At 43.3% G+C, this 22473-nt stretch overlaps 1 protein-coding gene across 2 annotated transcripts in view; it reads left to right on the plus strand.

Annotated features, from left to right (window-relative positions):
* The first annotated feature begins 6 nt into the window (after positions 1-6).
* The window catches only part of GATA4 (GATA binding protein 4), a 50469-nt gene continuing 28002 nt past the window's right edge, over positions 7-22473 (plus strand). For both annotated transcript variants that reach the window (XM_006774783.2, XM_006774782.2), the window contains exon 1: positions 7-66. The gene's annotated coding sequence lies outside the window, so the exon portion shown is untranslated. The remainder of the gene's footprint in view (positions 67-22473) is intronic.

Here is a 22473-nt window from a genome sequence, read left to right on the forward strand (position 1 = left end):
TCGACAGCCCGGTCCTGCACAGCCTGCCCGGACGCGCCAACCCCGCCGCTCGACACCCCAATCTCGGTGAGTACTGATGCGAATACCGGAGCCAGATGGGGACCAGAGCAGAGGCTGTCCAGAGCCCTGTTTGGGACATTTAATTTTCACAGGGTGAGGAGTGTGTGTGTGGGGGGTTGTTATTACGCGTGAGTTTCCAAGCAAAGCAAACCAGAAAGGTAGAAGCTGGTGGCGTGGAGCGATGGTGGGGTGAAGGTCGCAGTCCCAAGGAACCCACATTCTGCCAAGTGAGGACAGGCTCGCCCTGAGAGGAGATCGCAGGTGTCTGTCGGAAGGAGTCCTCCGAGCAGCCCAGACGTCGGGGCTGGCTGAGCGCAGTGCGCCCGGGGCAGCGCCCGGCACGGTGCCTGCGGGAGGCGGACGGGCTCCGGGAGGGGAGCAGCCGGGAGCCCCCCCGGAGGACAGCGCTGGCGATCGCTGGGTTTCTGCCTCATTTCCTCCTGGCCCTCGCTCGGTCCTCCGCAGGGAACCGATTACGTCGGGCTTGGCAGCCAAGATCTCCTGGGCCATTTGTCGGCCCAGTTGGAGGATCCCTCGGGGTGGCAGATGATTTTGCTGCCGGGCTTTCACACCCGGAACAAAGGCGGGACCGGAGCGATGGAGATGGGTGGAACTGGGGCCGGCTTCAGGTGGGGGCCTCGGGGCCAGAGCGTATTTGTCGCTTTGCCGGGACCCAGGTGCCCAGGAGTATCTATAAAAGGCAGGCTGGTCAGTGTCCGGAAACAAGGAAAACTCAGAGAGGTTTCTTTAGTCATACATACCCGCCTTGAACAGAAAGTGACTTGAACGCAGACCGCCTCCGTATCCACGGGCTGCGGTTAGAACTAATCATCGTCGTAGCACAATGCAATATTTCATTTGAATGTCACACCTGGGAAAGACGCCAGACGCGTGCCCCCCTGCCCTGATTTATAGATGAACAAAATGAAATCTGAGAAAGGGCCTTGGTGCTTTGAGCTAGTTGGGGAAGGGAAGTGGCAACTTCTAGTTAAAAATGCAAACGACCTCGGGGCCACGCTAGGGTGTGGATGGCGCTGGCTCTTGTGGGGGAGGGGAGGCCCAGACTGGAGAAACAAAGTTAACATTTATTGACTACCTACTAAGTGCTAAATCCTTTCACATTTGTTCTCACTTTGAAGAGGAAAGCCTGTCCCTCCCAGGTTTCCAGTCTTGGGCTGGCTGGGAGAAGGACCCCTGCTTTGAAGAGCTTTTAAATTATTCTCTGACCCTGGGTGGCCAGGGAAGGTCCCCGGGGGAATCCAGCCAAATACACATCTCATGTGAACTGATTAACCGTGGAAGTGGCGCCGGAGCTGGGTCTGTGGCTCCTCGTTTCCCCCTCCCCCTCGCGGGGGAGCCAGACGGCACACCCCAGGGGAGGAGGGGGACCTCCGGAGCCTTTGGGAGGACCTGAGAGAGATAGCGCGCCCCACATCTCCATACAATGGCCGCTCCGGTGGTTGAGTGGGTGGGGTGGGGCACTTTGCCCTGCATTCTTAGAACTCTGGCTTTCTCTCTAGAACTTCTGTTTTAAAAGAGGTCCCTGGCTGGGTGGCTCAGTTGGTTAGGGCATCATCCAGAAATGCCAAGGTTGCTGGTTCCATCTCCAGTTAGGGCACATATAAGAATCAATTAATGAATGCAGAAATAAGCGGAACAACAGATCAATGTTTCTCTCTTTCTCAACTAAATAAAAATAAAATAAAAGGGTCCCCTAATTCCACTTCTTTTAACTTGGAGGTGGTGTGGGGAGGTTGATTCCTAACCCCTATAATCCTGGAGGAGAATTTGGTGTTTGGTTAGGGGGAAAAAAGAGGTCAAAAGCTAAAAATGGGGGATACTTCCTGGATCATCAGAATTACAACTGCAACCATGCAGAAAACAAAAACGGTGTACTCACATCCCACCTCCAAGTTAAAAGAAGTGGAATTAGGGGACCCTTTTATTTTATTTTTATTTAGTTGAGAAAGAGAGAAACATTGACTTATTGTTCCACTTATTTATGTGTTCATTAATTGATTCTTATATGTGCCCTAACTGGAGATGGAACCAGCAACCTTGGCATTTAGGATCTAAATACTCAGGCAGTGAGTATTTAGATCCTAAAATGTAGCCCATACCAGTCAGGAGGGTGTTGAAGAAGTAATGTTTCCCAAATTGCAATGTCAACAGATGGCAAGCTGACCTCCAAAGAGTGCTCTCTTGCCAAGAAGTGTGGCTGTCTTCCCAGCACTCTGCTCTGTCCCACCAGCTCAGGAAGTCCCACCTGAAGACAGCCCTTGGGTCTGGTCTAACAACTTGATTGTCTCTTCTGCACATAGCCACGTGTTTTAAATGGGCCAGTCATGAAAGATTCCGTGTTATAATTGTGAGGGAACATGAGGCAGGTTGAATTGGTTGGCATTCACATCTTCAGGTGGCACTTAGATATAAGCAAGTTAGGGTAAATGGGTGTTTTTTTTAAAAAATTTTTTTTATTGATTTCAGAAAGGAAGGGAGAGGGAGAGATAGAAACATCAATGTTAAGAGAGAATCATTGATAGGCTGCCTCCTGCATGCCCCCCGCCCCCCTAGGGGTGGAGCCTGCAACCTGGGCATGTTCCCTTGACCAGAATTGAACCTGGGACCGTTCAGTTCATAGGCTGATAGTCTATCCACTGAGCCATACCAGCTAGGGCATGGGTAACTGGGTTTTATATGTTCCTCCTATCACGTGGATCCTCCTGAAAATGCCTGGTAGCTTTCTCAAGACCAATCCTGGCACATTAGCTGGCAGTGACTGATAGAAGGATGATGATAAAGAAGTACTGAGAAATTCTGCAGTGTTTACTGAGAGCTTGCTGTGTTGCCACCAGGCCCTAAGATGGCCATATAGCGTGATGGTGTGACTCAGGCAAACCTAGATTCAATTTCACATGTCCCTGTGGTCTTGGTTGGGCAAGTTACTTACCTCTCTCTGTCTCCTCTCTTTTTCTTTAGAAAAGGATAATGCACCTACTTTTAGTGTTCTCTTAAACAAGAAAAATAAGGTAATGTTTGTGCAGTACTTGGCCCCTCATTAACGATGGCTATTCCATTAAACAGTCTCACACGCTCATGTAGAGTGACCAATTTTCCTGATTTGCTCAGGACTGAGGGGTTTTCCAGGACTTGGGAATTTTAATGTTAAACCTAGGACAGTCCCTAACAAAGGAGGATGGTTGGTCACCCTAAACAGACATGAAAATGGGTAAGTGACCCAGCAGCATGCTACAGTAATGAGCTCAGAGCAAAGGAGAGAAGAAAGAGGTTGTACTTCCCTTTGTCTAGGAATCTGGAAGCCTTCCCCTAAGTGGTGCCATTGGCCTTGAAGGTTGAGTGGGAGTTTGCCAGGAAAAGTACCTGCAAATTGAAAAGAAAAAAGAAGCCCTGGCCGGTGTGTCTGAGTGGTTAGAATGTTGACCTGCACACTGAAGGGTCACCAGTTTGATTCGGGTCAAGGGCATGTACCTGGGTTGCAGGTTCAATCCCTGGCCCCAGTTGGGCAAGTGCAGGAGGCAACCAATCATGTGTCTCTCTCAACATCGATATTTCTCTCAGTCTTTCCCTCTCTCTTCCACTCTCACTAAAAATCAATGGAAAAAATATCCTTGGGTAGGATTAACAGGAACAACAAAAATAGACAGGTTGAACGTTTCTCTCACATCGATGTGTCTGTCTTTCCCTCTCTCTACTCTCCCCCCTTTCCACTTTCTCTGAAAAAATCAATGGAAAAATATCCTTGGTTGAGGATTAAAAAAAGAAGAATAAAAAGAAAAAAGAAAAAAGTTATGCCCATTTTACTATCACACTGTAGTACCATGAATCATACAACATAGCTTGATATTTATCACCATAGGTAAAACCACACAGACTAACTCGTCCTTCACTCCAAAACTGTTTGTAATTTTAATGAGGAAAAATAAGAACACGCCTTTATTTTTCTATAATATGAATCTCCTTAGTATTAACAATATCTTGTCAGAATACTTACGTTGGATTTTTAGTAAGGCAAAAATCAAAGTAATAAAAGCTAATAGGGGCCTCTGTAAAGCCCTGCGCTTAGGTTGGAAGGAATTTTTCTACCCTGACTGCAATGTATATGAACTTAATTCATTCCAAGTTCAATATGAGCCTTGACCCTAAAACAACAATTGAAATCGTTAATTAGGCTGCATTAATGGAATTATGTGACCTTAGTGAGGGCAGGTACAGAGTCTTACTCATATTTAAGTGCCTGGCACATGCCAGGCACTTAGCAAATATTTGAGAAGAGATCTAGGAGGCAATTGCCTCAGTCCTCTGCCCAGGTCAAACTGCACACAATGGCCACTGAGGAGGCCAACTGGGGAGCCTCAGAAAAGAGTGAGCACTGTGGGAGAAGGTTCTGGAAACTTTGGGAAACCACTGGAACTGTTGAGATTGCAGAAGTCACGGGGTGGATACGTGAGGGTGAGAGTGACTGTGTACACAGATATCGAAAAGGCAAACGTCTGTGGCCTTCTAACCTTGTGCTGCTCCAGGTGAGCCGGTATTAAGTTTGAGAACACTTTCTCACACTTGATTGTAGTTGTTGAAATGGAATAGGGGACATGGTTTGTCTTAATAATAAACCCCTGGGCACTGAAAGTCCTGAGACTGCGTTGCCATCGGCCAGTGGAGCTGTGCAAGGAATTCTTGCGTTTTATGTTGCAGGTCTGTGTTTGTGCTCATGTGAAATAGCTATAGTAGGGTAATGTACCTGCCTTCTTTTAATCACAGTGGTTACTCAGGTAGAGCAATTTGTCAAAACTGGTGGAAAGGTACTATTAATAAAACGAGTATTTTCTTGCACGTACATTACAACACAAAGTTGGTTTTTGTACCAATTAATGCTTGTAAATACATAAGGCTGAAAAGGGAACAATGGAAATTATATGAAAATATGCCTTGAAGGAAATGGCATTTTGGTAGATGTTACTGGAAACACTATTAAAATATAATTTATTATAAAATGACAGTTCTTTTGTGTAATAGAGAAACAATCAGTTATAATATTTTCAAAGGATCTCAAAATTTTTGAATCATTTAAAGCAGCGGTTCTCAACCTGTGGGTCGAGACCCCTTTGGGGGTCAAACGACCCTTTCATAGGAGTTGCCTAAGACCATCGGAAAACACATACATAATTACATACTGTTTTTGTGATTAATCACTATGCTTTAATTATGTTCAATTTGTAACAATGAAAATACATCCTGCATATCAGATATTTACACTATGATTTATAACAGTAGCAAAATTACAGTTATGAAGTAGCAACGAAAATAATTTTATGGTTGGGGGTCACCACAACATGAGGAACTGTATTAAAGGATCGCAGCATTAGGAAGGTTGAGAACCACTGATTTAAAGGGTTGGTTAAAAAAATTAACAATACAGTGAAATACTTGTATATGACTCTATGTTACCCAGATGGTTTCTTTAAAAACTTTGCCTTTTTCACTGTATTCTGAGTTTATGGTGTAGGTCGGAGGAAAATTCTGAGGTGTTCTCTTGATCTTTTGGGGACTGCTTATCATTGAGACCAGTTGCTTTCAGAGCCGGTTCATTTATAAAAGAAACAGTATAAGATCAACTTTTTTTCTTTTTTTGTCCCAACTCTTAAAGTAATGTGTTTGGCTAGAGAATGATTTGTCAGTCTTTGAGAAAACCAAAGTTGTTTAACTTTCCGGTTACCACCCTGAGCAGGTCAGTCAGCCCTGGGCTGGTCTGTGGTGCTCAGCTGAGAACCAATTAAATGGGAAAGGTGTGTGGAGATCTGTCACCTGCCCAATTGTGTCACATCAAAAGGTCAGGCCACATTTGCTAGGCACTTTTTAAACACTCAGGTGGAATGATGCATGCACAGGAGACAGTTTTTGATAACACTTTCTTCTGTATCCCTCCCCATTTTCTTAAATTTTTTATTTTTTTACTTAAATTCGCTAAGAAAACAAACATACTCTGAGGTTCGAGGAAACAGGAAGTCTGATACCTGTGGGTGGGAGTGTAAATTGGTCCAACCATTATGAGAGCCCTTGGTGATAGCCAACAAATTACAAAGTAGGTTACTATTCACTCAGAAATTCAACTTCTAGGAATTTGTTCTAGAAATAAACTGGCACATATTAGTTGCAGCACTCATTGTAGTAAAAAAAAAAAAAAGGAAATACTCTAAGTGTGCATTATTAAGGGGCTGTTTGTATACATATGGCACAGGCAAACAATAGGATATCATGAAAGCATAAACACTCAGAAGTTCATTATGTTTATGGTATGGAGTCCTCTCCAAGACATTGTAAGTGCAGGATGTGTGTGTGGCACAATATTCGTGTAAAAAAAAATAAAAAAGGTTATATGTCTTTGAAAAGACTTAATTTATCTCTGGAAATAGTATGCACAGGGAATTTGTACCCTTGATTGCTCATGGGGGGAGTGGTAGGGCCAGTGACGCATAAGGGTTGAAATGAATTTTCACCTTCTATACCTTGGAACTTTATGAATTTTTAAAACTTCTTAACCATTCTTAACAGTAACTTTGTGCTTAATTTTTAATTCCTTAAATAGCAAGAAAATCCATTTAGAATACAGGGAGGTTAAAGTTAAGTTTTATTTTATTTTACCCCAGAGTGTATGGGTCAGCAGTGCTAAGTATATTCGCATTGTTGTGAAACAGATTTTCAGAACTTTTTCTCTTGCAAAACCGAAACTGTGCCCATTAAACATCTGCTCATTTCCCAGTCTCTTAGGAATTGGCAACCACCAGTCTACTTTCTGCCCCTTGAATTTGACTAGTCTAAGTATCTCATATAAGTGGAATTGCACACTACAGTATTTGTCCTTTCGTGACTGGCTTATTTCCCTGAGCATACTGTCCTCAATGTTCATCTCTATTGTAGCATGGCAGAGTTTACTTCCTTTTAACACCGAATATTGTCCATTGTATGTATTTTGTGTATTCATTCATCCATCTTGGACACTTGAGTTGTTTCCACTTCTTGACTTGTGAGTAATGCTGCTGTGAACATGAATGTGCAAATGCAATCTTTTCATTTGTGAACCATGTGAGTATATTATCAATTTAAAAAGTTAAACCAATAAAGTTTTTGTTTTTAAAGATCACCCTCACCCTAGCTGGTTTGTCTCAGTGGATAGAGTGGACTGAACCTGGTTCAATTCTGGTCAAGGGCACAAGCCTGGGTTCCTGGCTCGATCCTCAGTAGGGGGCATGCAGGAGGTAGCCGATCAATGATTCCCTCTCATCATTGATGTTTCTGTCTTTCTCTCCCTCTCTGAAATCAATAAAAATATTAAAAAAAATAAAAATAAAAGCCCTTTAAAAAAAAACAAAGGAAATCAGCAAACAGAATAACAAAATTTAAAAAATTCTATATATTTTAAAGAGTAAGACAAAAATATCGATGAGAGAGAAACACATCGATTGCTTGCTTTCTGCAAGCAGGCAACCGGGGCCCTGGCCAGGAGGAGCCTGCAACTAAGGTACATGCCCTTGATCGAACTCGAACCCAGGACCCTTTGGTTCGCAGGCTGAAGCTCTATCCACTGAGAAACCCAGCTAGGGCTAAACCAATTAAGTTTTTAAAGGGGCATACAGTAGCCATGAATTAACTTCCCCCTTTTTTAATGGGGTTCTATATTTAGTTTATGGATGTGTAGGAAAAGTACTTCAAAACAAATGTTTATTGAATTCGGCTTTTGATTTTTGCTATCCAACAGATTGCTTTACTGAAGGGACAAAAACCCCTTTCCTACTCTCAGTATCTATGGGGTAGCAGATCTCAGGCAGCAATTGTCAGTTGCCCCCACCCCCACACTGACATGGCTCCCCTCTTGGCCACATTCACAGGTGTGAGCACTTCTCCCTCCCTCGGGTTATATTGGGGGTAGATTTCCCCAAAACCACTATCTAGGGCAATGATGGGATTGTGTTAGAAAACAAATTATTGTTTTCCAGGGCAAGGTAATTCCTTTAGCCAATTCCTTTCAGCCTGTTCCTTTCAGCCTGTTCTTTTAAGACAATTGAGTTGTATGCAATTTAGAGCTGAAGCGAGTTACAAATGTTGCTGTTTCTGTCTGCATAAGAAAGAGGCAGGATCGCTGGTTTTATCATTGCTTTGCTCCAGAAGAGGGCAATTCTTGAAGACCCGGGATGCTGCTGCTGCTTCAAAAACTTGAAGGGGCCTTTTTGACATCTAAAAGTGTTTGTCTGCTGGTGCCTTGTTGGCCTGAACATTCTGAATAAGGGGCAATCATACTCTCTCATGGTTTGGGAATGAGTGTCTCTATTGTATTGACCTTGGTCTCATGTAACACACTCCGTGAAGAATTTTTTAAACATTTTATTGGCTACCTAGGAGCTACTCCTTTGTCTCCTTCTAAAGAAAGAAGGTAGGAAAGAGAATATGAGTGGGGTTATAATAGGAATAACCTCTGGTCTGTTTTAAGTTGTATGAAATAAAAGTTCAAGGTTGGGCACATTAATGTTTGGAAACTAGCTAATAACTTTTTAAAAATAAATTTTGTTACTGACTTTGGAGAGAGAGATAGAAACATCAATGATGAGAATCATTTATCGGCTGCCTCCTGCACGCCCCACACTGGGGATCAAGCCCACAACCCGGGCATATGCCTTGACCAGGAATCGAACAGTAACCTCCTGGTTCATAGGTCGACACTCAACACTGAACCACACCGGCCGGGCTAGCTAATAACCTTTTAGGGATAGTAGCCTATATCCTTTGCTACATATATGCCCGTATCTTGCATTATATATGTGCAATTTCTATATAAGAAGTTGGATCCTTTATTAAGGGTCAATGAGGAAGTTGTCAAGGACTTTTAAGTCTTTCCTGAGAAGTAGATATTATCTCCATTTTGCTGGGTAGGAAACCGATGCTCAGAAAGATTAAGTAATCTGCCCCAGCTCCCACTGGTGGAACACGGCAGCTCTGGGTTAGAACCCACATCAATCCAACTTCCAGGACCCTGTTTGCCCCCGTTTACCACACTTTTCAGTAGCCCTTATCCCTGCGGAGACAGAAGATGTGTGTTGGTGGAAGGACTCAAACCTTAGGCTTTTCTATTACTTGGCTCTCTACCTGCTCCCTCTCCCCAGTGTAGTTTCTCTTCTGTGTTTTCCTGCTTCCCCCAATGTCTCTCCAGTACAGTGTCTTCCCGAGTGACCGTCCATCTCATTCTGATGCTGCAGAACTTGCAATGTTAGGAATCCCTGCCCTGCACAAACTTCCTTTTCAGACTCCTGATTCTGGTGTGCAGAGAATTACAGAGAGATTTCCCAGAATTCAGACCCTCCACACGATAGAGGATTCTCACTGAGGGGAGACTGGGGGGAGGGGGCGTAGTTTGGCTGCATAAGAGCAAAACCATATGGCTCTCAAATACCTTTCCTAAACGAAAATGAAAACCATCTTTTCTGTAGATTCAAATGTATTTGTGGGAGGAGCAGAGAAGATGGGGCGGGGGGAGGGGGCAGTAATTATGTTTTTAATGAAGGTGGGAGTAGGGGTATGGATCAAGAAAGTGAATAAAACCCCAACCAGACAACCCGTGTGGCATTGCTCTGAGCTGAACACAGAAGCCATCGGTGGAAGCTTTCTCGTTTCTGGCAGGGGGCCTATGGTTTTATCTATTACTGCTTTGTAATCAGAATTGAACTGGGATATTCAAGCCTCTTATCTGAATGAAGGGAATTTGCTTTTCTGGCCTTCAGCATTTTTGCAGAATCTCCCAAATTGACTTCATGTCTTTAAATATCTTCTTTTTCTCCAAAGGAGGGATATAATCCAGGCAGGTAAGTCATTCCATATGTTTAAAGTCATTGAGAGGCCTGGGCAGGTGTGGAATGCCAGGCTGTCATTTGCTCTGTATTGAATAGTCACAGATATACTTTATTTTGGAGGACAGTAAATCCAGGAGTCACTACCAGAATTTGGTGGGAAGTTTTTGAGGATTAGTAAACCAATCACAGACCCAGCATGGCTTCTTAAAATTGAATGCAGTCCTTACATTATTTTCTTAATCTTCCTTTTTTCTTCCCGGTTCCAATCTTCGTTTCTACTTCTAGCAATCCAGTCAAACTTTATCACCTCCATTCAGAATCGATCGATAGCAACTGGTGAGCAGGTTAATTATAATCACAGAATAAACGCTGAAGTCTCAAAGTTCACCACTTTCGCGATGTTTCCAAACCCCGCAGGGACCATGCCAAGAGACGCTCATTGACCCATTCAAGCAGGTGTGGGAGTTTGAACCGGGGGCAGACAATCGGATCTGATTCAAGACAACACAGTTTGGTTTCTTATCTGCAGCTTTTCCTATCTTATGATGTCTGTCATTTCAGATAAAAAAGTTCAGTCAATCGAGCTGGGAAATGGCAAGTTACATTTTCTTCTGATAAAAGTTTTCTAGTTGCTGTTTTATCAAATTGGCTTGAAATTGTATGTGTTTCTGTCAAGGTCTGCAATGACCTTTTCAGATATTTTATCAGGTATTAGGTGGGGAAACCTTCTTTTTTTTCTTTTTTCTTCGACCTAGCAAAGAGTGACCTGACTTCCAAGACCATAAATCAAGCCAGGTAAAGAGAGGCAATAATACAGGTTACCCTCAAAATTGAGTAGGCGGGGAAAACAAACAACAAATAAAACCTTTCCCTGGCATATGGAGAGAACTTAACTTGACCCTAAAGAAGGAATGTGGTTCTCACGGAGTACACACTTAATAGGAAAAGACTACTTATTTGAAAAAAGAAAATGCTTTCCAGGTCAAAAGATGCCTTCAGAAAGAAACATATTTTCCCAATGGTATCAGAAAAAGTTAATTCTTGTTTTATTAAACTCAATGTATGTTTAATATGGAAAAATGAAAAACTCATATAAACCAATGCACAAATATTTGATAATCTTACCATCCAAAGATAACCACTGTTAAGCATTAATCTTTTGACTTTTTAGTTACCATACATATGTAGGCATGTGTATACCTATATGTTTAAACAACCATAAAAGTTACTGTTTAGTTATTTCATCATTGAAGAAAGTTTTAATAAGATTAGTGACCAAGTCTGGCTCCTGCAGAAGATCCCTTAAATCAGGGATGGGAACATCCATCCTGCAGGCTGTATAAGGCTCAAGAAATCATTTGGTCTGGCCCTGCCAACTCATTAGGGGTAAGTTAATTAAATGTTTAACCAAATATAGCAGCTAATTTTTTAAAATATATTCTTATGGATTTCAGAGAAGAAGGGAGAGAGAAAGAGAGAGAAACATCAAGGATGAGAGAGAATCATTGATCAGCTTCCTCCTGCATGCCCCCTACTAGGGACCAAGCCTGCAACCAGAATCAAACCCGGGACCCTTCAGTCCGCAGGTGGACGCTCTATCCACTGAGCCAAACTGGCTAGGGCCAGGCTAATTTTTAAGTTGATAATTTTGTATAGCCCTCGAATGATGTTATAAATAATGCAAATGGCCCTTGGCAGAAAAAGATTTCCCCACCCCTGCCTTAAATAGAGCAAAAATTGGAATTGATTGACAAAAATGCCAACAATAAATAGCCAATCAAACGGGAGAGTTGTGTGTGAAAATATAGTTTTTTTAATCTTACGGTATATTAGACAGAGCCAGTTTAAAACTTGAGCATATTTGTAAGTTCTCAACAGTTGCCCCCTTGAAGTGATTTGTGAAGCTCCGATTTGCTGGGAAATGTGAGCAGTAGCTCCCAACCCATGTTTTTAGGGGAGATCATTGAGGTGAAACCATATTGGTCTGCCACCAAAGGCCCTGAGGATCATGTCCTGTGCTCTCATTTTCATGCTGGGTGACTCTGGACCACTTATATGCCTCTCTTAGCTCGAGTGTCTGCATTTATAAGGTTAAGAAATTAGCCAGGAGCAGAAATGCTAAAAAGGGCTGCTCCAGGGCCCTTTGGGAGATTAAAAATCCAGGGTCTTATGGCATCCCCATGATAAAAGCTGATGTGGGCTGACCTTCCCCATACCAAAGCTACCATAGTAACACATAACCTTTATGAGCTTGCATCACACTCAAATCCATGCAGTCTGTGTAAAGCAGGTTTTCAAGGCAACCTGCCTCATTTTAAGCGACAGTATCTGTGAAATTTTGGGTTTGATGGCTCAGTTTTCTTTTTAATTTTTGTTTGTTTTTAATATATTTTTATTGATTTCAGAGAGGAAGGGAGAGGGAGAGAGAGATAGAAACATCAATGATGAGAGAGAATCATCGATCACCTGCCTCCTGCACATCCCCCACAGGGATGGAACCCACAACCCTGGCATGTGCCCTTGACCAGAATCGAACCTGGGACCCCTCAATCCGCAGGCTGATGCTCTATCCACTGAGCCAAACCAGCTAGGGCTATTTTTTTCTTATAATAATAAAATACATAGCTACTGAAATGTAAAAATAGCTTTAGCAAGCCATGGGTTAAGGGACCTCAGAGTTGGTCTCAGTTTATTGTTCCTTTGCTTTTTGGTTATTTCTAAACCCATTCAGTGTCTGAGCTCCTGGGAGGCAGTAGAGATCCACAGAGGGTAGAGCTCTGTTACACGCACCAGTACCAGACACATTTGCTCCATCCAACAACCAGCCAGCAAATAGTTCTGCCTGCTTCCTGTGAGCGGGGCACTTGTTAGACTTCGGAGATCAGAAATGAACAAGATGGTCTCTGCATGCCAGCACCTCGAATGGGGTGTTTTGTTTGACCCACAGTATTTAATAAAAAACAGAAGCAGCCCTAACCTGTTTGGCTCAGTGGGTAGAGCGTTGGCCTGCGGACTGAAAGGTCCCAGGTTCGATTCCGGTCAAGGGCATGTACCTTGGTTGCGGGCACATCCCCAGTAGGGAGTGTGCAGGAGGCAGCTGGTCGATGTTTCTCTCTCATCGATGTTTCTAACTCTCTATCCCTCTCCCTTCCCCTCTGTTAAACATCAATAAAATGTATTTCAATAAACCTTTAAAAAAAAGTGAATGTGCAGTCTCAGTGTATGGAGAGCTGTAACAGGGTCAATCTGGGTTCCACGGGACCCCCTGGGATTCTTAAACTGGCCTTGGAACCGGAAGTTCAGACCAGGTTTCCTGGAGGAGGGGATTCCTGTGTTGAGTCCTAAATGATGATTAGGAGTTTGCTGCATGGAGGGAAGGATGTTCCAGGGTGAGGATGTCTCGCGTCGTTCTAGTCCAGTGATGGCGAACCTTTTGAGCTCGGCGTGTCAGCATTTTGAAAAACCCTACTTAACTCTGGTGCCGTGTCACCTATAGAAATTTTTTGATATTTGCAACCATAGTAAAACAAAGACTTATTTTTGATATTTATTTTATATATTTAAATGCCATTTAACAAAGAAAAATCAACCAAAAAAATGAGTTTGCGTGTCACCTCTGACACGCGTGTCAGAGGTTCGCCATCACTGGGCTAGTCCATGGTGTAGGTGGGAGGGCATCAGGCTGGGAAGGAAGCAGAGGCATCTAAAGACTTTGGACTTGGCCTCTGGGAGAGACGACATGAAAGGAGAACCGTGGGGTGGCAGGATTGGAGTAGCATTCTGGGTATAACTTTGGTTAGAGTGTAGACAGGCAAAAAGTAGTGGCTTTCTATTTTGTTTTGTTTTTGCCTCACTCTTGCAAGGGGATGACTGCCTTTCCTCTGCATTTCTGACTCGTCCCCAATTAGAGAAAGAGCTCCGATGGGAAGAAAGCGGCACGCTGCAAGGATGTTTGGAGGAGTTCAAGTGCATATGCTTTAGCAGTAGGACACTGCACAGCGTGTGGGTTGTGTCCATGCTGAGAAGGGAAGAAGGGGCAAACATTGAGGTTGATCCTAGTTCCCAAACCAGATCCTGCCTTCCCTGTCCAGGGAAAGAAGAGGGACGTGGCTAATCAGCTCTCTGAGGCTGGGTCCCACCCTCTTGTAATCCCACCTTATTTTGTGATAATAGTGAGGTCAATGATGGGAGTGGCCTTGAATAGAATATTGATAATTACTGGGGAAAGTACTGTCTATTCGAGTAAGCATCACAAGACACCTTAGGATGGATTAGCCAGAGCTCCAAGAGGTATAGAGGTGAAGATGGAGATTTTAAGTTCAATTCTTGCCTTTTAAACAAATTTTAAATATCTTAAATTTCAAATATATGCAGAAGTAGAGAGTAACTCTTCATCCCTCAGCTTTAAACAAATACCAACTCATTACCAGCTGTATTTCATCTACATCCCCTCTGCCCCCCCCCCCCCCCCCCCCGCCCCATGATGTTATTCTGAAGGGCATTCCAGACAACTTACTGTTTTATCTATAAACACTTATATCTCTAAAAGATGTAAGGGCATGTATTACAAATATAGCCCCAGTGCAAGTATCACTCTGATACAAATTAGCTATCACTCACTAATATCATTAAATATACAGTCAGTGTTCACATTTCCCATTTGTCTAGTTTTCTTTAACATTTGTTCAAATCAAGATGTAAATAATAAATAAGGTCTATATGTTGCCTCTTAAGTTTCTTTTTAGCTATAGGTTCCCCTTTCACCCTTTCTTCTTTTTCTTTCAATATATTTGTTAAAGATACTAGGCTTTTCCTGTAGAGTTTCCTATAGCCTGGATTTTGTTGATTGTTTTCTTTGTGACATTTACTGTTTCTCTGTCCCTTAATCTGATGTAAATCTGTGACTGGAAAAACAGACTTGATAACATTCAGCAGCCTTTGATGATCACTGCCTAGATCCATTATTTCATTAGGGGGTTACAAATGGTGACATTCTAATGCTCTCATTCCTTTCTCATTTATTACCTGGAATACATCTATAACAATAAAAAAAACTTAGTGTATGAAATATTTGCCCTAACCAGTTTTGCTCAGTGGATAGAGCGTCAGGTCCCAGGTTCGATTCCTGTCAAAGGCATGTGCCTTGGTTGTGAGGCTCAATCCCCAGTAGGGGGCGTGCAGGAGGCAGCTAGTCAATGTTTCTCTCTCTTTGATGTTTCTAACTCTCTATCCCTCTCCCTTCCTCTCTGTAAAATACAGTTTGTAATAAAAAGCATGAGAAATGCTTACTTCTTTTGCTTTACTTTTCAGCATTTAAAATAATAACTTCCCTTAGCATCCTTCAAAAATTACCACTGAAATAAATTTTTTTGTCTCTCTTTTTTTTTTAATATATTTTATTGATTTTTTACAGAGAGGAAAGGAGAGAGATAGAGAGTTAGAAACATCGATGAGAGTGAAACATCGATCAGCTGCCTCCTGCACATCTCCCACTGGGGATGTGCCCGCAACCAAGGTACATGCCCTTGACCGGAATTGAACCCGGGACTCTTCAGTCCACAGGCCAACGCTCTATCCACTTAGCCAAACCGGTTTCAGCTTTTTGTCTCTTAATCCATGTAGTTATTATCCTAATTGATGCTCAGATTGTTCCATCTTTGCCAGTGTGAACTTGTTCAAATTGGTTCCAGATTTTTTTTTACAAAATCTTAGTTTGACCTTTTCCTGCTTTCCATACTACAAAATGTTCCAGGCTCTTCTTAGGCATTTTCTCCTCCCAGACCTGGATTTGGCCACTTCTCCAAGAAGCCCTGGCTCCTTTTAATGAGGAATAGTATTTGGACACCACTCTTAGAGCTAGCTCTGCCAGTGAGCTTTTGGATATTGGGTTAGTCATTCAGTATAGAGGTTAGGAAGTACTTCCCCCAGCCCACCCAAAGATAAGATAAAATTTATCATGTGTTGATACAATACTTTCAATTCAAATTTAGGTCTAAAAGGGTTTACTTCCCATTATGAATTTTAAAAAAACCCTGATAAAATATACACAACATAAAATTGACCATTTTGACCATTTTAAGTGTACATTTCAGTGGTTTTAAGTGTCCACATTGTTGTGCAACCATCACTGCCATCCATATCCAGAACTTTTTCATCTTCCCAAACTGAGACTCTGTTTCTACCCCCCTTCCCCAGCCTCTTAAAAACACCCTTCTCCCTCTATCTCTATGAGTGTGACTACTCTGAATATCCATATAAGTGGAATCATAAAGGATTTGTCCTGCCCAGCTGGCATGGCTCAGTGACTGAGCATCAGCCTATGAACCAGGAGGTCATGGTTCGATTCTCAGTCAGGGCACATGCCCCTGTTGTGGGCTTGATCCCCAGTAGGGGGCAGGCAGGAGGCAGCTGATCAGTGATTCTCTCTCACCATTGATGTTTCTATCTTTCCCTCTTCCTTCCTCTCTGAAATCAATAAAAAAATATTTTTTTAAAATAATAAAGTTGTCCTTATGTGTCTGGATTATTTCACTTAGCCTAATGTTCTCCAGATTCATACATGTTGTACCCTCCACCCAAATTTTCTTCCTTTTAAAGGCTGAAAATATTCCATTGTATGTATCTACCACATTTTGTTTGTCTATTCATCTGGGGTGCTTCTGCCTTTTAGCTATTGTGAATAATGCTTATTGAGGTAAGAACATTAAAACCTGTAGAACATTTTTATAAAAACTTGAGTCAAACAGAGGATATGCCTAGAAGCAAGATCTCAAGAGTCTGAGAAAAAAATGCCTCCCAAAATGACAGTTGGCAGTTTCTTTTATGCATTTGGAATGAGGGAGGGAACATAAGGAAGATTACGTGAAGGTGGGAGGAAGCAAGGCAGGAATTGAATTACAGGATAGTTAACAAGACTCAGTGCTTGCCCTGACTGGTTTGGCTCAGTGGATAGAACGTCGGCTTGTGGACTGAAGGGTCCTGGGTTCGATTCCGGTGAAGGCATGTACCTTGGTTGCGGGCACATCCCCAGTGGGGCGTGTGCAGGAGGCAGCCGATCGATGTTTCTAACTCTCTGTCCCTCTCCCTTCCTCTCTGTGGAAAAGTCAATAAAATATATTAGAAAAAACAAAAAAAGACTCAGTGCTTGCTCTCTTCAGAGTGGTTTCCCTTTCGAGGTGTCCAAAAGGAGGTGTTTCAAAGATGTGTGAGCCTAGATGCACAGAAACAATGGACAGAGCTTGCTTACGGCAAAAATAAACCTTTTACTAAAGAAGTTATATGCCTGGAGCATGACTACCCACCATGACCTGCCCAGTTTATGACACATCACCCCCGTGACATTACTTCCTGTACAACCGCTTTTTCTGTCCACATGTTGTTTCTCATGGTGTACAAATATCTGCTGAATCCCTACTTTCATTCTTTTGGGTATTTACCCAGAAGTGGAATTGCTGGATTCTATGGTAATTCTGTGAGGTTCTGAGAAACTACAATAATACTTTCAATGGCAGTTTCTCCACTTTATATCTTTTATGCTGCTTTACATCTATAAGTCTTTCATCCACACAGAAAATCCATTCTCAACAACACCACATAACTCCTCACTCACTTTATGCCATAGCATCCATAGAGTCTCAGCAAAACAATATCAGCACTTTCACTAACAGTCGACTATTGCAACCAGTTTTATTGGTTTTAGCCATTCCTTGCCTTTTACTTTGGGTTTACCACCAGTGTTTCTAGCTCTTGGCTTTAAACTCCTCTTCAGGTACACATGCAGGGTTGCTCACAGTGGACTCTCTCTACTTCTCACCTCTCCATGAAGTGCGCCACCCCAGATGGCCACCTATGTTGGGCCTTTTCCCAGCATTCCGGCAGCTTGGTTCCCCTGGAGGGACTGGCAAGATTGACACAGTTGGGACCAGATATGGAGGGTCTTGAAAATCAGGCTGAGGTGTTTGGGGCTTTATCCATAGACGGCAAATATGATTGAATCAGTAGACTGGGAATATACACACACACTGTGTGTGTGTGTGTGTGTGTGTGTGTGTGTGTGTATGTGTGTGTTTGAGAGAGAGAGAGAGAGATATGGCTGGCATGGAGACAGACAGCAGGTGACTCAGAGAGAGGCTGTCAGCAGCATTCTTTAGCCTGGAGAACAAGTGAGTGATGGCAGAGGACATGGAAGAAAAGTCAAGGGGAAATCACCAGGCCAAACTGGCCAAGGAAGGGCATGGGTGAAGACAGGGGTCATTACCTTTCTATTGAGCCCCTATAGCCACAGTTTGAAGAGAAAGAGCTGTGGGAAGGTATATGTAAGACAACTTCTCATCCCCCCATTGACATGGCCTGGGGAGCGGGTCATTCTGAAGTTGCCCACCCAGAGATGGCATTCGAGTTTACGTCATTTTTTTTGGATCCTAAGCTGTTCTTCCATGTTGTCATGGAGAATCTCTCCTTAGACTGTGTGGCCCTCCTGCTTCATTGATAATTTCCTTGTGGGGGTGGAGATGAGGAAAAGGAGGAACACTTGGTAGCAAATGAGATACTGGATCAAGGCAAGAATCCGGGATTTGATGCCTCACATTACTGACCAGTCATGTGGACCAGGCCAATAACATTTCTTCACTTCTGTGGGATTCCACTTTCCCTTCAGGAATTTGTAGCCCCCCCCCCCCCCCAACACACACACACCTTAATTTGCTGGATTGAAAAAGTCTGGAGGAACTTTTGAGTAGAAAGTTGAGTCAATTGTTGAGTAGAATTTCTCACCCCCACATTTCCTTTTGAGCCTCCCCCATTGTCCAAGGCTGGGGAATCTGATTAATCACTTCCCCCTTCTGCCTGGCAGTCACTCATTGCTGGACAGCCTGGGAAATAAGTGGCACTTCTAGGGAGGAACCATGCAGGAACTGGGAGGCTCTTAGTTAACTTCTTTCTATGGAGAGAGGAGCACATTCTACTGTATTTCTGGAGTCCCTTGTGTTTTACCACTTAAGCTTGGTGAGTCTTGTTCAGGCAGGGTAATTAGATTTTCTGAGTCTAGCTGTTGACTAGAGAGAGAGACTTTCTCTCCGTCATCATGGTGGGGAACAGCATGGATGCTGGAGCCCTGGCACATGAAAGTGCTGCACAATGTTAGCCATTATGACTCAGCACCTTGGCAATCCATCTGGTACCTTATGGTCTCGTTTTTTCTTTCTACCCTAATAATTCCATAATGCTTTAGACACAGGCAACTTTTACCTCTTGTTCTGACTCACCTGAGTTTGAAAGAACTAGAAGCAAACGAGGAAGAATCAGAGAAAACAGATCACACTGCCTCTTGATGGTAGAGAGGGAGCAGAGTTGGCTCTTGTGAATTACGTGAAAGCTGGGTGGGATCTCTCATGGGGATCTCTCTGTGGGCATCTGAAGCCCCTGACAAGGCTCCAGGCAAAATTTCCAAGAATCGGACATCGCCAGTGTTTTCACTGTAAATTATTTTGCTATCCTTGTAGTTGGATTATAGTTCCACTAGACTGGAAGTGTTTCCAGGGCAAGAATTATACCTCATTGCCCGGCCGGTGTGGCTCAGTGGTTGAGTATCCACCATCAGGACACATGCCCAGGTTGTGGGCTCGATCCCCAGTAGGGGGCGTGCAGGAGGCAACTGACCAATGATCTTCTCTCATCATTGAAGTTTGTATCTCTCTCTCCCTCTCCCTTCCTTGTTTCATACATATTTCAGAGTATATGTATATGCAAAAAGAAGTATACCTCATTCATTTTGGGGTCTGTGATACGATTACATGCTAAATACAAAATAAATGTTCATTTTCTGAAAAGGTAAAGTCTGGAATTCACCCTAAGATGTACAGCCCCGTTGGCTCCATATTCATACTGCAGTCTGGCACTGTTGAGACTGACCTGAGCTGCAGAACCCAGGATTGGGCATGTCGTCATCCATGACCAGGTTTACAGAGAGGGGGGACCTTGTAGAGCTCTGGTGCAGGGCTGGGTAGTGAGGAGATTGAAGAGCTGTAAGAATCATGCAGAGGCAGCTAGAGCCTAGAAGGCCAGGAGAAGAGAGAAGAGCATAGAAAACTCCAATGGTATTCTCAATGGTAACAGCAAAGGAACAGGGCACTTAGAGGTGGGACCAACATTTTGGATCTGGTGGGTCTGAGGCATGGAGGAGGGACATGCAGGTGAGATGTCCAGGCGGCTCACCGCTCTATTTGAAGCCATCACTTGAAAACAGGACAGAGCCTCCAGGGTAGAGAGTGACGTGGGACAGAGGAGCTCTGAGAGCTGTGTCTGATGAAAGTGGGAGGGGAGAGTGGTGCAGGGCAGGGTGACAGAGATGCAGATGCTGGATATGAGGAGCCAAGCAAGGAAGCTGAGAAAATGGATAATTGGGTGCCCTCATGTTTTACCTTGTAAAAGCCACCTCGACTTATTCCTTGATCCTATGCTGTTCTGCTGGGCTCTGATGGTATGTGTCCCTTTGGGCTTCTAAGGCCCCCAAAGTTTTCGCATCCTATCAGTGTTATGAAGCTGAAGCCAGATCCATTGCAGTCATCCTCTGCCAGTTGATAGAGACTTGGAGAATTCACTCATCAGGTTTGTCCTTTCCCACCCGTTGAGTGCCCAAGTCCACTGTTTTCCCTCCTCCCTACCTTGCAGAGATTCCCTGAGATCCTTCTTAGAGAGCCTCTTGAGGCACCAGAGGGAGTTTGGGGTATGCACAACCGCAACCACCTCTCAACTCATCATAACAAACGGGCTCAGGAACTCAAAGATTCTCTGTAGAAACAAACTCTCCCATCAGATTCTGTTTAAAGGGCATAAGTGCCTGTTGATTTGGGAGGCTGGACTCTGCCGGCCTGAAGTGCTTCACAGAAGTGACAGGACACTCTCCTTCAGGGAATGTTGATATTAAGTTTCCTGCCCAGTGTAAACACATCTCCAGGAATGGCATTAATAAAGGGGACCCTTTTCCCAGGACAAAGCAGAAGGGGCAGTGGGGGAGAGAAGGACGAAGAGGACGGATGCTGGGGAGGGGAGAGCTGGCCAAATGGACCATCTAACCAGTTGACATGGTGAAGGCAGAGCCCATTAGCCAGACTTTTTTCCATCATTTCCAGAACTTTTGCTTATATTCCTTGTTGGGACCTTCAACATTTTACTATTTGGCAGCTGATAAAAGAGAAGCAGGAGAGTCTTCTAATTAAGGGAGCGGGTTGAAGTCAGACACCTGATTTCAAATTCCAGCTCTTCCCCTTACAATGTTCCCCAGCTTTCACATTCATAAAATTGAATAGCAGCTACTTCATAGGGTTGTTTCGAGTAATAGGAAATGATGTTCATGAAGCATAGTTCTTGACATGCAGTAAACACCTTTCAGTGTTAGTCATTAGACACCCATTTATAAATGTTCACTGTGGCTATTATCATTAAAGAAGATATTATTTCAAATGGAATCTTTTCAGTTCCACTAATAAAGGGTTAGGTTGCACAGGAGGCTGCCAAGTTGAGTTAAAGGAGGGTATAGTTTTCCTTTTTTATTAGTTAAAATTCACCTTTCTTTTTTAAAAAAATATATTTTATTGATTTTTTTTTATAGAGAGGAAGGGAGAGTTAGAAACATCAATGAGAGAGAAACATTGATCAGCTGCCCACATTGATCCCCCCCACGGGCGATGTGCCCACAACCAAAGTACATGCCTTTGACCGGAATCAAAACCGGGACCCTTCAGTCCGCAGGCCGACGCTCTATCCACTGAGCCAAATCAGTTAGGGCTCACCTTCTTTCTTAGTAATGACCTACATTTAGAAACATACATCCCATACCCAACTTAATGTTTATAATTCCTTCTACATGGGGAGTGGGAGGGGGGGCACATTTACATAAGCAGAGGCTAATTAGGGTTATAGATACCTAAGAAGTGACATTTGTCATAGCTTTAGAATGTTTAAAAATCCTCCTAGGAGAGTTGGAACCAGTTGTCTACCTCCATTGAGACCTGAACAAAAGGGAAAAATGAAGAAATCCCTTGGGTTGCATTCAGAAAGGAATGATTGTGTATGGAAACTGTGGAGGAAGCCCTGGCAGGTCCGTCTCTGGGACTCTGAGAACAAGTGAGACCCTTTTTCTCCTTGAATTGCTTCAGCAGAGTCACGTCTTTCCTAGGGTCTGAATCACACATCGCTGCTGTTAGCATTATCATGGTGCTAAATTGTGTTTATTGAAAAGCAGGGGGCAAATCAACTGCCTTGTGGATTTCTACCAGGAAAGGCATCTAACCCATAGTGGCTGCTGGATTCTCAGTGGATTTGGAGATGGATGTGAAGAAATGGAGGAGTTGTTTATTAGTTGTTGGCTTTTTAAAATAACCCAATCTATGCACCTTCCTGTGCATTCCTATCTCTGAGTAGTTTGATGGGATACAACCAGGATTCAGGTTTCTTTGTGCCTCTCTCTCTATTTAGGAGTGATGTGGACTTGGTGTCTATCCTAGAGGAAGTGATCAGCTGTCTTTTAAGGAGTATTGATGAAAACTGCATGGTCCAC

This window comes from Myotis davidii, unplaced genomic scaffold (assembly GCF_000327345.1).
Source record: "Myotis davidii unplaced genomic scaffold, ASM32734v1 scaffold524, whole genome shotgun sequence".
Classification (NCBI taxonomy): domain Eukaryota; kingdom Metazoa; phylum Chordata; class Mammalia; order Chiroptera; family Vespertilionidae; genus Myotis; species Myotis davidii.